Consider the following 15651-nt stretch of genomic DNA (forward strand, 5'->3'; position numbering starts at 1 on the left):
ACAGTACAACGTTGAGATAATTTAATGATACTGTAGACGAAGCTTTGATAATTTTGCGTGGGTGGATTTGAGTGTGTTTGTGTGGAACTTGTTTCTTGTTTCTTCCATTTAGGGCATGTTTTATTGGATGCTGTTTCCATATCTCTCTCCCCTAATTTCCTGTCATCTCTCCGCTGACTGCCATTTAATAAGGGCACATAATACAGCCGTGAAAAACACAAAATCTAAATTACTTAGGAGTCATCACTCATTTTTCAATGCAACATTGCGCTGCAACTAGTGGGCACAAACTCTTTCAATCACTTATGCATTTTTTATTTTTTGGGGAGGTGGAGATGGAAAAACCAAGGGTTTAAAAAATGTTGCCTGCATAATGTGTCAAGTCAGGTGCAAATGTACAAGAGGAAAAACATGAACGCCACCATTGTGTTGTAGGTCATGCATCCCTGGATCTGGATGCTTAATGCATGCTTCAAGAGACTATTTTCTGTGCTTGCTTTTAGTAAACTTTTGAAATTGATTTATGCAAAAATAACTCTTGGGATTGATGCAGTAAACTCCTGTTATTTATCCAAATATAGTGCTCTGTGTGACTCATCTCTGCAACAGGTGACAAGGGCAAAGAGAGCGTGACCTGTAAAATAATTATAGCTATATTAATTGTGAAATAAACTTCAATTATGCTTTAAGTGTGTCATCGTGTTTCGTTTTACCAGTTTGCAATGAAACCTTTCAGCTATTCTGTGCACAGGTGAAGAAAAACCTGCCTATTGTTCCGAATTTCTCCATCTCGCTGTAAAACTCTCAGCAGTGCCTCCCACAATGTAACACTACTGTGTCAGAAAAATAATTCCACTTCCAGCTGCATGTGACGAACAGAACAATTGCGCGGCGCCGCAGGTTAATTCACCGCTTTGATGGATGCTGAATCAAGGCTGTCGCTGCGAGCACAGAAGAAACCATGGCAATTAGGAAAGCCCTGTGTGTGAGAGTTGGCTGCTGCATGCACCGCTGGGCATAAATGAGTCTAGCAGCCCGGGCAACGTAGGCAGGGCTTTAACACAACACCACAGACACGCCTAAGACTCCCATTGTGCCTCTCGCTAATCCATTTCCATCCTAACAAGCTGCTGCCTTCGAACCCAGCCATCCAACCGCAAGCCTGTCCACCGTCTGCTGGGCTTGGTTCAGCGCCAGTATTCTGACTTTCAGCAGCCATTTTAAGCTCTCTTTGGCAACACTCGCCCTCCTCTGTGTTGAGACAAAGCTGCTTTTGCATTGAAGTGCTGTTACTGTACACGTTTGAATGTATGTGAGAAAAGGGGCTGTTGTTACCGTGTGTGTGTGTGTGTGTGTGTATTAATCTGTTTTTAACCTTTGCATGAAAATTGAAATCCTGGCTTCTGAAAGACGAAATCAGATTTATCCTCATGAAATGTACATCTTGAGATCGGCTGCTGTTGGAGAGACTAGAACTGGAAAGACAGCAAGGAGACACTATTATCTACTGACAATACACAGCTGTCCTCTGAATCACCCTGAAGTTTTATTATTTGGGGTGCATGTTGATTGCTTCTGCAACCAGGAGGCATTCGCAGTGTGAACGGAGCTCAAGAGACAGTTTCTTTTTTTTTTCACTGACAGAGGAATAAACAGAAGGGAAAAATGTGCCTTTAGTTCTTTGCTAATAAAGCAGCTTAGACACTGCCGAGAAATCAACAGTGCATTTTCTCTATTGAGCTGAAAATTGTAGAGGCACTTGAACAGCACTATTTATCGTCCCCGCAGCCGACATGGTTTCCTCAGGTGAAAGAGCTGAGTAGCCGACAAACAAACGAAATTAATAAGAGCATCCAAGCCCTTCCTTCGTCTGGCTTTAAATAACGCAAATCTCTGAAGAAATGAAAAACAAGTTTCCCCTCTCCCCCTCTCTCTCAGTTTAGCAGCATTAGCAACTTTCTGAACAAAATCTGCTTTTGCCTGAACGCACCTCTTATCCCACCTGTTTTCAAAGTGACAAACGTCCCTGTGAACATGATTACCGACACACACCCACACCGAGACAGTGGGTGTGATGAGATAAAATGATATAGGAGATAATACGGGGTGATTTCACAGGCGTGCAGGGGCGGGCAGCTTCCTGTGAGTCAGCTCCATGAGGTATAAATCCAAAGTCTTAGAAGCAAAAAGTTTTGTTGGTGTGTTTTTCCTTTCTCGGGGCTGTTTCCCAGAGATGTTGTGTGCCTTACTAGGCATCTAATAAACTAAATTTAAACAAGATAAGAACTCCTTGTGTTGCGGTAATACACATTCTCTTGCATTATAACAGCAAGAGGATGGGTAAAGATTTAAAAGCACAATATAGCTATTATGTGTATGCTACACCCAAAAATATGAACGTGAAGATTTCCCAGTAGTCATGACAATGATATGTTAGCTCCTTTTAAAAATGCTTGTAAAGTCTAGAGATGGTCCTAAAACAGCAAGATGTTAGCATGTTACATAAACAGGGGTAAGTGCAATCTTTGGGGACTATATTGATGAGCATATTTGGTGCTTAAGTGGATATGATGACCAGAAGGATGGTATTATTTAAAGCAGTTATCACAAAGGGTGAACCTTCACACTTTGTCATTATAAAAATGTTCATTTAAAATTTTGTCATTAAGTTTGAAATGTATATAAAACATCAGCTCATCCATTTTCTTATATGCTTATGTAACTTAATGGGAGAATGGAGCCTATCAGAGCTGTAGGGTGAAAGGTGGGCAGATTAAATATTTACATGTTTAAAAACTGATCAGAGGTAATTAAACAAAGCTTGGGATATTAATTACATATTATTCTTTGCTAACTCGATCTATTTTTGATCCAGAGCACATCTTACATTTTGTCACTGATGGGGAAAGTCAAAAATGAGCTGTGCCTGTCAGCTGGCAAGAAGAAGCTGTTAATAAGGAATCAACCAAAGCAAGTAAAACATGGGAGGAGATCAGAAAATTTTCCATTTCAAAATGATTGGCAATACTTTTGTTGTACACATGACTATAGAAGTATTTAATATAAAGAGTAATAAATGTCAGTATAAAAGTCAATGATATAAAGTTGCAAATGTTATCTCCTCCCCCTCCAGTGGCAGGCATCAGTTCAAACTGATGGGTGAGTGTGTAATTTTCAGTGTAATAGTAAAAAAGCCACCAGTGGCTTCAGATTTTTTACACTGAATGCCTTTCCCGACACAACCCCCCAAGGGAATTGTCCCTTTCTTGGAATTTTCACTTATTAAACAAACGTATGGCCCACTATGCTATGAAGCCACAAATTTCAGTGTAACAATATGTAGTGTAAATGTCTGTATATCTGCTTAGGTACAGATGGCTGTTGTAGTGTTTTAGCTAGAATAACTACACAATTACATTCTATCTGTGTTTAATAATTTCAAACACATTGTTTGCTTCTGCACCACTGTATCAATATAAGCACAAAAGCCTCGAGGCTGAAAATTAAGGGCCATTTGATTGCATTTTGGGTTGCACTTCATCAAAATGTGACTTTGCTGTAAGTAAAAATATAATAAATGAAAAATTAGCTGATAAAAAGGAAGCAGGGTGGGGGTTTAAATTGCATTTTTTTTTTGGTTGTACTCATTTCTTAGTGCAGTTGTACCCAAATTAACTCAAAACTATAACTTCCAGAAAATGGAACATGAATAAATTCATTAAGGATTCACTGAGTAGGCACACAGCTGATCAGTGTAAGCTGCTGGGAAGCCGTTAGGTGTTTGCTGGTTTAAAGTCCCCTTTTATCATGATTGGGTGTAATGTTCCTTTTCTAGCTGAAAATTCCCCTTTAATTTTGTTCTGTTCCACAAAATAAAGCATTAATATGTATTTGTGTCCTGAAACAATTGCATGAACTAATAAAAATGCTATCAGAGGATTAATGTGATTTCTGCAGCATATTTGTTGCCTGAAATTCCACAGCTGCCTGTGTGTCTCTGAGCCCCTCGGTGTCAGCCTGTTTAAAGTAACTGCTTCTTGGCACAAAGGCAGACACAGTGAATATGAACAGAATAAACTCCAGACAATAATAAGGCAGCACATCAATAACTACTAGGCTGGGCTTAGCAGGGGGGCTTATTGGTTTAATTCTCAAAATACACCAAGATGGGAGAGTATGTAAGAACAAACAACTGAAGGGGTTTTTTATGTGTGTGAGGGTGTGCTCGAAATCCAATCCACCATATTTTTCAACACGTACAGCCGGCCTAGTGCAAATATTAGCACCACATCTATTGGGAAGCAATCTGGCTGTCACCATATTGTTGGGTGGGTGTTTTTTTTCTGTGCAGAAGAGTTTGCAAACAGCTGAACAGACACTAAATATTGCCTCAGTTGTTTTGCAGCTCCAGGAGAGGTTGTACTGGTAATGAGCAGTAAGTTCAATGGCTTCCATCCTTACCGCCGCAGTGCCTCAGCTGGCTTGTGCAGTGTACTGGAACAATAGCATTGCTTGTGTGCTGTTTCACTTGACTGTCATTTTGTTTACAATGGTATAACATGAGCAGAACAGCGTATGGGATGGCATGGCAGAGTTATCCCATTAATTCTGTGTGGCAGCTAGTTGCCTTTTGTGTTGGATTTTTAATTATAATTTAAATTGGACTATTATCGGTTCAACATGGTTTATGTTGAGCAAACAAATAGTATTATTCAGAACACTTGCGTTCAGTGTTAGCTTAGCTTCAAAACTTGGAAATGTTTACTGGTAGAAATGAAAAGGAAAAACTGAGGTTGTTCTTTGCAATTATGTTGCTAATGGAAAAAAAATTACAGTTTAGATTGTCTCATCTTGCATTATTATTGCCTGCAATTAAGTATTACATTATAATATTACTATGCACGTAACGGTGGAAGCTATAAAACCGACTGGAAATACAAAGTTATTGAGCAGACATCAATATAAAGACAGTTTAATAAATTAAACCTGTGTTCACGTAACCATCAACCATTCATTTCAGTTTAATTCTGTTTATATAGCGCCATATCACAATAACAGTTGGCTCAAGGAGCTTTAGTTTAAACCATCAGTTTCTTTGATACTGATAATTGGTCCCCAGTGGATGTTCCATGCTCTGGTTGCCTAGGTAATCCTCTGATGTATTTACTATCCTGCCATATGTCAGTCATTAGTATCATGCACCGACATTGATAATCACTTCAAAATGAGACAAGTTTATCTCGTGATCTTCCCACTTTAGAGTTGCCAATGGTCTTTTCACTAGTAGTTGCTTGAAAATGCCAAATGGCTTGAACCATTTGCTAAGAAGCTTAAGAAAGAAAATTGTGAAATTTCCCACTTTAGCTAAGTTGGTGGTCATTTTTTGTGTTGGTCTGAATGAGCTTGGATTTATGGTCTTAAAGCAAAAAGGACCTAGGTTCTAAACCAGGCTGGGGTTTTGAACCTCCCAGTGTTCATCCTAAAATGCATGGGTTAGGCTAGGTGATCCCAGTTTGGCTAGGATTTGGAGAGGATCAGTTAACTTGTTCACTTCTTAAATTTTATATCTGTTGCTACTGGTGACTGTCATGAATAGGGATGGGTATCGTTTAGGTTTTATCCGATACCGGTGCCAAATCGGTACTTTTGAAACGGTGCTGGTGCTCAAACCGGTGCGTAAAGAATGGAGAACACAAAATTGGTCCAAAAACCTCTCATGTTCAGCTGGTTTTTTGTAAAAAGATAACAATGTTAGCCTTTTCTGCAGCTATGGGGCATATATGGTATCACTCTTGGCTGGAAGCAGTGCTTAATCAATGGAAAAAACACAAACTTTGTCCAAAACCTCTCATGTTTAGCTGTTTTCCACTTTTTCTTTGGTCATTTTAGCCTTTTTGGCCAGGGTGAAGGGAGTATCTGCCATCAAACAAGAAGACAGCCGCATGTAGCTATGATGATGTTTGCTAGTTCACCTTACATGCATTAATGTAATAACGTGGTTAGCCTACTCAACGTAAATTAGCTACTCACGCAGAGAAGAACGGCTGCTGCTGCCATCATCATCCTCATCATTTCTGCTACACTGGCAGGGCTAGGGGCCAGGACTCTCCTCTTCGGGGTTTTTGGGGGATATTGCTAACTCCGGGTCAGATAACAGGCAACCCACGCACAGTAGATGCGCTCGGTGTGAGGTCTCGCAGCTATCATACGGCGCATTTCTGGGCTTTAAAAAAAAAAACCGCTATGCGTCGCCAGGTGTTTCATCAGATTTGAGGTGTTACCTCCTTTGACAGTATCACAGTATCATCTTAAAGCACTTGTTGCAGGCTGCTGAGTTTGCATATTTTGCTGTGAAGTACAGCCAGACTTTTGACCGCTTCGCCTTGGGCATTTTTAATCTGTAGCTCTGCTCTAAAAGAACGTACGTACCTGGCCCCGCCTACTATCCTCGGAAACGTAAAATTATTGGCTAGAAGTGTATCACAGCTCTGGAAAAAAAAGCACCGAAATAAAGCACCGAAATGTGCGCTGCTTTTCGGTCTGGTTACTACCGTTTATGTCAGAACCGGTGCCATCATGGCACCGGACACGGTACCCATCCCTAGTCATGAAAGGGAAAGGTTTTGTTCCTAAGAGTCCAAAAAAAAAACAACTTTTGGTCGAAATGCATTTAAGTTTTTTAGAATAATCATGACCACTCCATACTTGAAAACTGACAGAAAGTAAGTGAATAAATTAAAATAAAACAGAGTTATTTGATGATTTAGTCTATGTAGTTGAATTGCTGAATGTTAAGGCTGTTATTTGTCCTCTAATTAGCTGTGCTTTGGCATCCAACAACTACATGGCTCTTTATCAACATTAGTGAATGTCCATCAGCTAGTCGCAAACTGATTGCTAGTTACTTCTAAATATGTAGTGTTAAAACCAAAACAGCAGTGAAGCCAGAAAACCAAAAGTGCACAGGTGAAAAGCTGGGTAATAACCAGTTGACGATACATGATGCCTTGAATCGCCCAATGATCTATTGTTGCATTGTATTGTTATATTGTATACAAACATAAACTATTTCCGCTCTTAAGATAAGGTATCTGTGCACACGCTGATGTCTTCATGCATTGAAGCATTAGCATGTCACACACACATACAAACACATGCAGAAACATCTAAGAAGCTGTCTCTGTATTGTTGCCCTCTTGAACGGATGACTTTCCTTCTGTGATAATGTGAAGGCTCTATCTTAGGCGGGAGCGCTGATGACTATTAGATCTATAAATCATGTTAGCTGAGGGGTTGGGGGGGGATGAGTGTGAGAGGGGTGCGCAGTGAGAGCTCAGGGTCGTAAATCTCATTACCTGAGACTGCTGCCGACCCCCCCGCCGCCTCACCCTGTCCTCAATCTCTCCCATTATCAGCTGACCTTGACCGCCAACGCAGACACTTGCACTCAATCAGAGCTGCAGAGAGAGAAAGAGCGAGAATGTGTGTGTGTGTTTACCTGACATATTTCTGCCTGGTGTTTGGAGCTCCACCCAACTCAAATGAGGTGCTGGGATTTTTCAAATTAAAATATCACTTTATTCTTGCGCCTGTCATCTTGCCATCGGCTTGTTTTTATCTAGACTGTCTGTCAGTGCTTCTTAAAGGTGAACGCCCACATTTCACTTTACAATGCCTGCATGTTATTGACAACACCTTTAAAACCAAAGAAAATTATTATTTTTTAAATGCAGAAACAACGTACATGTTGAACTTGAGCTGATGAATTTACTCATTGGTCAAATAGCTTCAATATCTCAGGAGAATAGGAGTGAACCTTACATTATAAATCAGATCTGTTTTATTTCTATAGTGATTAAACAGATTGCTTTGGTCCTTACTTCTGGTTAGCTGAGTCACTTTTGAAGCTGCTGTAAAACGGCCAATAAATGCACACCTGTAAGCACATCATGGCTCATTTGAAATCTACGAATCTAATGTTGGAACACAGACCTGTGGCTATGTAACACTCGCGCTTTAACGACTACCCATCTGTCAGATATGTGGAGCAGATTATGAGAGGTTTCTTGGAACACAAACATCTCAGGCGATTGGATTTTTATGTGTTGCCAACTGCTGTTAGAGAGGAAAAACAATTCTTATTGAATTACCTGTGTGATTCTACAGATAGCACTCTGGCTCAATCTGCTATTTTGGTTTAGTCTGAATACTATTAAAATTTAATTGTTCACCATAATGGCTCCCTCATGACTCTGTCAGTCCTTGGATTTGTTCTCTTAACACAGCAATAAAGTTGTCATTTGTATAGTTTTTTTGCTTTGTTTGTTTGACAAACATATCTCTACACTAATTGGACAGACAACTTGTTAAATACATTGCAAAAAAACTGCAATAACCTATGCTGCTGGCATCAGGAAGGGCAGGGTGGTTAGCACCCTCATTACAAAGCAATGGTTCAAATCCACTGACTGGCCTTCCTTTTAAAGTTTGAATATTCTCTTGAGGTGATTGGTGATTCTAAAATGTCCATAGATGTGACTGTGTGTGAGTCTGTCTCTCTGTGTTATGGGTCCATTATATTTGCCGGATTGGACGTGTTGCGAGCAAACACTGGTCCAAATCAGCGCCGGTATAGGAAGAGAAGAAGTCAAAGCTGAAGGCAAAGAAATTGCTTTTCAAACTGTTGCAACATCTCCCTCTGTATAATCTGATATAAACTGGCAGTAAGAACTGACACAGTCACATACTCATGCCTTTAACCTGGTGGAGGTTTGACCTGCACGAAGGGCCAAAACGACACAAAAGCACAGCTCGCATCACGTGTTTGCTGACGTCATATTTGCTGTTCATGACAGTGAGACGAGACCGCTCCTGGCTCTCATCCTAAGACAGCCCACAAGGGCCAATATGAATTGGCTAAATGGAATTAAATGGATGGACGTTTGCAGCCAAATACCTGAAAAATCAAAGATATTCTTATAATCTTTAACTCTGCTTTGTGCTAAAGTGTTAAGACTGCCTGTCAAATACTCTATTAGCATGCCAGCACTGTTCTTGTAAGTATATTAGCTGATGCAAGCCAAAGACTCTTAGTCATGTTGCATTTATTTATGGCATTAAAGTTTATTTATCAAGATAAAAACAGTGATATCAACAGGTCAGTTAATATATTGCAAAGGCATAACACAATACCTGCGCCATTTCCTATATTCTACCAGTTGTCAGCTTTATTCTTATGCATTCTTCTTGTGTAATGCACTTCCATAATGCTCCAGACTCCAAAATAATTTGATTTTTAAGTGAAGAAAGGGAATGAGAGAGGAAACCACATTCACAGAAATGATATAATTACATGATTTGTGCTTTGCGAGCTGCGTGGTGCTGTTGTGTCTCTGTCATGGTCCTGGGCCATGTTGGCCCAGTATTCTTAGTTTTCTTGTATGTTTGTATTTTGTTCCCTATTTAGGCCATGTTTCCTGAGTCGCCCTGTTATGTTGTTCCCTGTGTGCTTTCCCTTTGTGACTCTCACCCCCTGTGTGCCCCTCTATGTATGAGCCCTTGTCCCCTTTCGTGTTTTATTCCATGTTTTCCCCAGCCTGTTATGTCTGTGTTCTCCCCGTGCTCTTTCCTCCTGTCTGAACCTCTGTGTACTTCCTGTTTGACTCTGCCCGTCTCCCGTCAGTGTTATGTTCACCCCGCCCTGTCTCGTTATGGTTATCTGTGTCAGCTGTGTTCCCCGTGTGTTCCCACTTTCCTCGTTAACCCTCTGTGTATTTCTGTCTGCGTCTTCCTCTGTTCGGCGTCGCGTTCTCCCTCATGTTGTGTGTAATTCTCCCCGTGGTTTGGTTCCTTGTACAGCTCATGCTTTAGTTTTCCCAGTTTTAGGTTATTTTGTATTACTTCTCGTGGCCAGCAATAAAGCTGTGTTTTTTGAGTTTATCCCCGTGTCTGTGAGTCTGCATCTTGGGTCCTTCTCCTGCCTGCCACACAGCAAACCATGACAGTCTCGGTTTATTACTGTTGTTTATAAAGGCAATCACTGGGTTGAACTTAGCTATTTTCTGCTCTGCGCAATGCCAAGTAACTCTTGACTCCTCTATAACGACAGACCTCAGTGTCTTTTTGCAGCTTAAGTAAAGTTCAAACTTCATGTACTTGTTGACAGAAGTTGGAGCTGCAATCAACACAGATGCAGCAAGAATAGATGGATGCAGCGGGGGCACAGCGGCCAACATTCACAGCTCGTTCTAGCGGAGTTTCCTTTTGGCAGCTGCAACTACATAAACTTGGCAAAACTTTGAGAAACAATGTTAAAGTCCTGTCCAGGTCACATAGGGTGAAATGTCTTTTTGTTGTGTAAATCAAGCCTCTGGCAGTGCCCTTGGTTCCTCTGCTGGCTGGCTGCGATCTCCTACTAAGCTCTGACTAACAGCACCAGTGAAACAGACATAATGAATGTTAGACTTCCAAACAGAGTCTGGCGCTGCATGCAGTCTCCATATTTCTCTGAATTTGTCTTTTCTATTGCTTTCCGTCTTTTCTTAATGTTTTTCTTTCTTTCTCTCTCTCTCTCAAAAGTAAAAATGCATATTGCAGCCATTAAAAAAATCATTCCACATAATTACATCTGTCACTTCAAGAACGTGGCAGTATGCCGTTATGTAATCAACATTGGTCTTGGAAAAAAAAACAAAACCCAGAAATGATTTGACTGCTGACAGAAAAATCGTTTAATTAGAATTAATGATATTAAAGGCAGCCTTGTGTAGAAGTGGTAATAATTCTGTCTGCTGCCTCCTCCTTACATCATTTCTTCAACTTTTCTGCAATGCATCTTAATGGGTTTTCATGCCTGGAGCGGAATCAAGGCCAGAGCGGGAATGTGCTGCATTGTGGTATGTCTGGCTGGTTCAATAATAACTCATATGACAACACTCTCAGCTATCACACAACCCCCAAACTGTCACCGTTCCACCACTGCGCCTTTGGGTAGACGAGTTCACCCTGAATAATTTCACCACAGAAGCAGTGAGCGAGTTCACCCAGAGGAAGCTCCTGAAAAGTACATCATGTTTACCCCAAGGCACGATTCATGGGATGCTGACAGCTTCAGTCATGTTTGATAGCTGACGACGTGCACAGCACTAATCACTTGTAAATCCAGATATGTCACTCTATAATAGAGGACATGACCTGGGGCATCAGAGTCTAACACTAATAAGGAAGTGGATCCTGAAGTCATCACTCTCCTGCGACAGGACAGTTTGAGTACAGCTGACGGACATATACAGGTTTTATTTTTGACAATATGTTCTCACATTAGGGTGGAACTACAACTCCCACAAACAGATGCAAACGTCTTTGTGGCTCTATAGTGTTATGGATAACTGGGACTGACATTTTCCAAAATTTCAACCAGGCTGCTTACCATAAACTGTATATAAAAGATTGACATGGCTATTCTTAGCCCTTTTTTTTAAAGTTTTTTTTTAATCCTGAATTGATTGTATTTGCCTTGAAGCAGGACCAGGACATAATAGAGAGATTATATCTGGCTTGGGAACACCTTGGTGTGCCCCTAGATGAGCTGCAGGAGGTGGCTGGGGAGAGGTGGGGCGCCTCTGCTTAAGCTGCAGAAAGGATGAAACTGACCCTTTATGGACATGTGCTAGAAAGGCTAATCTAGCAAATGAAATTTACACATGTAACGGCTCTTGAGTGCTAAGTAATACAAACAAATACTATAATTTCAGTCAAAAAGCATGAAAAATCTTTTTTTTTTAAAATTTTCAAAAGATTAAATTTTCAAAAAATTGCAATACAATTCGCTGCCGTGCAGCCTAGCGGACTATGTTGTCACCCATCTTTTTCCTCCTCAGCTGCTCCCAATATTTCAGAACTCTATGCCTCAATATTTTTTGATTGAGGGCCTTTAACAAAAAATTCCCCCCACATAAAGTTGTTGTGTCATCATGACCATACATGGTTGTAAACATGATCATGGACTACTCAAGTTGTGCCTTTTAATATAGGAGTCATTGGGGATTGACCTACTCTTGGGAGTCAGCCTCAAGTGGCCAGTTGATGAACTGCAGTTTTTGGCTGCCCCTTGGTTAATTTTTCAGACTAATTTTCCTGCTTGGTCAGGTTTAATAAAACCGAAAATTACAACCTCCAAAAATTTGCAGATGTACTTTTGCTTGTTTGTCACTCTCTTTGCTTCCATAGCAACTAAATCCTGCCATTACACTCCTTGCAGTTCATAGCTACATTTGTAGTTGCTTCTTTTACACTTTAAACCACCGTGTGTGGGATTTAAATTCTGCTTTCTGTAGCTTGCTTTATGAAATGTGAAATTTTTGAGAACATTAGTAAACTGTAGTTGTTCAGCACAGTGAATCGAATGCACAAAATCATTACAGATCTAATCAATGGCTTTTGAAAGTTGCTGTCAGCTCAGCTGTGATTCAGAGCATTTCGAACAATCACCAAGCCGATGACTCATTTGTAAGTGCTATTTTATGTACAGAGCTTGTAAGTACTGAGGTACCTCTGAATGTGATTTGCAATTTTAGAGTGATGCAATGGTTATGAGGAGGTGGGGGCTGGTTTACTATCTGTGGAGGGCCCACTCCTGAAGACCTTCTATGACTCTGTGGTGGCTTCTGCTATCTTTTATGGTGTGGTCTGCTGGGGCGGCAGCATCTCTGCTGGGGACAGGAAGAGACTGAACAGGGTGATCCGAAGGGCCAGCTCTGTTCTAGGATGCCCTCTGGACCCAGTGGAGGTGGTGAGTGACAGGAGAATGGCGGCTAAGCTGTCATCCCTGTTGGACAACGTCTCCCACCCCATGCAGCAGACTGTGACAGCACTGAGCAGCTCCTTCAGTGGGAGACTGCGGCACCCACGGTGTGGGACGGAGAGATTTCGCAGGTCTTTCCTCCCCACTGCTGTCAGACTCCACAACAAAGACTTTAACTGAACAAACACACACATCCACACATGTGCAATAACACTAAGTGCAATAATCCTTTCTGGCATCGTTGTATTTTTACTCAGTTGTATATAGTATTCGTATTCTATTTTTATCTTATTGTATATTTTTATTCTATTTTATTCTACTGTATATAGTATATTATTTTATTCTATTCTGTACAGCTGTGTACTGTATTTATTCTTATTGTATTCTAATTTTTGCGTCATAACTTTTGCACTGTCCACTTCCTGCTGTGACAAAACAAATTTCCCACGTGTGGGACTAATAAAGGTTATCTTATCTTATCTTATCTTACTTTCTCTGCACATATAGCAAACTCTGCTGTGATGGACTCTTAGGGGCACCTGAGGGTATTACATTGCAGCTTTGTTTTTCCTGTATCTGCTTCATCAGAGAATAGCGGGGCTCATTAGCGTGTGGCCCCTGTAGGGTCCTGAGGCCCCAGAACCCACCCAGCCAACCTCCAGCAGCCCCTTGGGCCCTGAGCCACAAACACAACAAATCATTGAAACAAAAACGCGTGCTAGCATCCCTAATGCCCGAATCTTTACACTTCAAAAACACAATTATGCTAATGCCAGGAATCATTTGCCATTCCAACTCTGATTTAATGCGGCCTTTTAGTACGGGAAGCTAATTAGAGGCTTTAATTAACATGTGCGACACAAACTGGAGAGAAGTGTGAAGGAGCCTGTCGATCACGGAGGAGCACAGCGAGAGCGATGAAACAGGGAGAGTGAGGAAGGGAAGTCTGAAAGCTATGCAAATGAGGCGAGGACGCACCGCAGGGAGGCGCGGATCTCTGCCGCTACAACGGTTTCTGTAAATATCACCGTGACCCGTAGACGGAGTGGAGTCATCTCATTAACACAGATTGGAAGGTGTTACCAGAGCTCAGCCCACGAGGGTCAGCGCTGATACGTCGCAACCTGAGCTTAGTGAGGGCACGATCATTAAAAATGTGACAAAACACAGCATTTAAGGCTGTGTCGGTAATGCGGATATTTTGCTCCACTTGCATCATCCTTTCCCGCGTAACTACCTCAGGGAGGATGAGCTCGCCGCACAGCTGGACATTCAGACATTCACTAGTGGCATACTCAGCGTCGAAAGCTGCATATATTCTATAATGCACACAATGACTGCACTGACCATCTTCATACCGGCAGCATGCAGGTTTCTGCAAATTAAACAGCAGCATATGGGTGCAGGAGTCATCTCATTAACACAGACTGGAAGGTGAACTCTGCATAACGCAGTGTTTTTGTTGCATCTTAAGCTCCAGATATCATCATCATCATCATCATCATCATCATCATTATTATTATTATCTGATACAAACAGATACCGAAAGTAATCACCTCGGCTTTCTACACCGGTGCAGCTCCCCCCTGAAAATAGAAGATTGAATCTGAAAATAGAAAAAGTCAAGGAAATGTAGCTATTAACGTGTGTGCTTTCCACACCCTCACAAAGTTCTGCTGCACAGCCAGTGCACTTTAGAAAGCAATATAAAGATATTTCAGGACTTATTTCATTTCTCATTTTACTGCTTAAACTACCCTTTAAAGTTTAAAGTGGTTCTTTCTTAGAGTTTCATTAAAACACATTAGGCTGTCTTTTCATGCTTTCTAAAAGCGACAATAGTTCTTGCTAACTCTGTTTTCTCCTGATAAGTAGTTTATTGCTTGGCAAAGACTTCAGCACCATTGCCTTTGCAATACTTTCAATACCTTATAATAGTGTTTCATTATGCAGGGCAGCCACTGAGTCATTTCATTTACTTAATTTGATCATGTAACTTCTCATTTATTTATTTATGCCAGAGTTGGTTTGGTATGGGCACCTATGCATGGATTGTTTTATATATTCCGAGAAAATGTGCACTTTGCAAAAGGTATATGTCGTAGGAAGTAATCATTATTCTTACAGACTTTGTGTCTCTGCAGGCTGAATTCACTTTGTTCTCAGGGATAGACCTGATAATGGCTTCAGTGCAGTATGGGCACAACATGTTTTCCTTATGGAAGTGACTGCTGCAGGCGAAGGATATGGATAAATGGCGCAGCTTCTCTGATGGTTACACGTGTTTAACTTTAAAATTCATAGAAAGAAGAGTCCAGCTAACTCAAAGACAAGAATAGTTCGAGTATTGATCTCTGAGACTCGTCTTTTTCACTTATTTGATGTGTTTTTGCCCTGACGCCATGCAGACGTCTGTAAATGGCAAATGCATGATTGATTTTTAAATTTTAATCATGTTTCTGTTCCAGTAGATTACATGGAGGTGAATCAATGTAATAAAAATGTCAGATCCCTTCTGGTATAAAACACTATAAATATTCTGAGGGATTACTTGACTTATCATCCAGGCATTGCTCACACTTCACAATGTCTGATGTTAACTTCGTACTACCATCCATCATTTCAAGGATCCTTGTTATTAGGAGACAGCAAGAACAGTGAGACTCACCTGTGTGTTCAGGATGATCAGTCTTTTCAGGTTCAGTCACAAACTCTCTTAGTACATCGTGTACGCTTGACCTGCAAAAAAAATTGCAAGAAAATTCAACACCAAGCACACACTATTCTCATTCTCGTCAAACTAAATTATTATTTTTTTTTGGGTAGAAGCTTTTAGCCCGGAGGTTGAA

At 40.9% G+C, this 15651-nt stretch overlaps 1 long non-coding RNA gene across 1 annotated transcript in view; it reads right to left on the reverse strand.

The window, feature by feature from the left end:
• Nucleotides 1-15651, reverse strand: part of LOC143413209 (uncharacterized) — a 57825-nt gene that overhangs the window by 30264 nt on the left and 11910 nt on the right. The window contains exon 2 of the long non-coding RNA XR_013093830.1: nt 15471-15541. This is a non-coding gene — a long non-coding RNA (uncharacterized LOC143413209). The remainder of the gene's footprint in view (nt 1-15470; nt 15542-15651) is intronic.

Source organism: Maylandia zebra, linkage group LG17 (genome assembly GCF_041146795.1).
Source record: "Maylandia zebra isolate NMK-2024a linkage group LG17, Mzebra_GT3a, whole genome shotgun sequence".
NCBI classification, from domain to species: domain Eukaryota; kingdom Metazoa; phylum Chordata; class Actinopteri; order Cichliformes; family Cichlidae; genus Maylandia; species Maylandia zebra.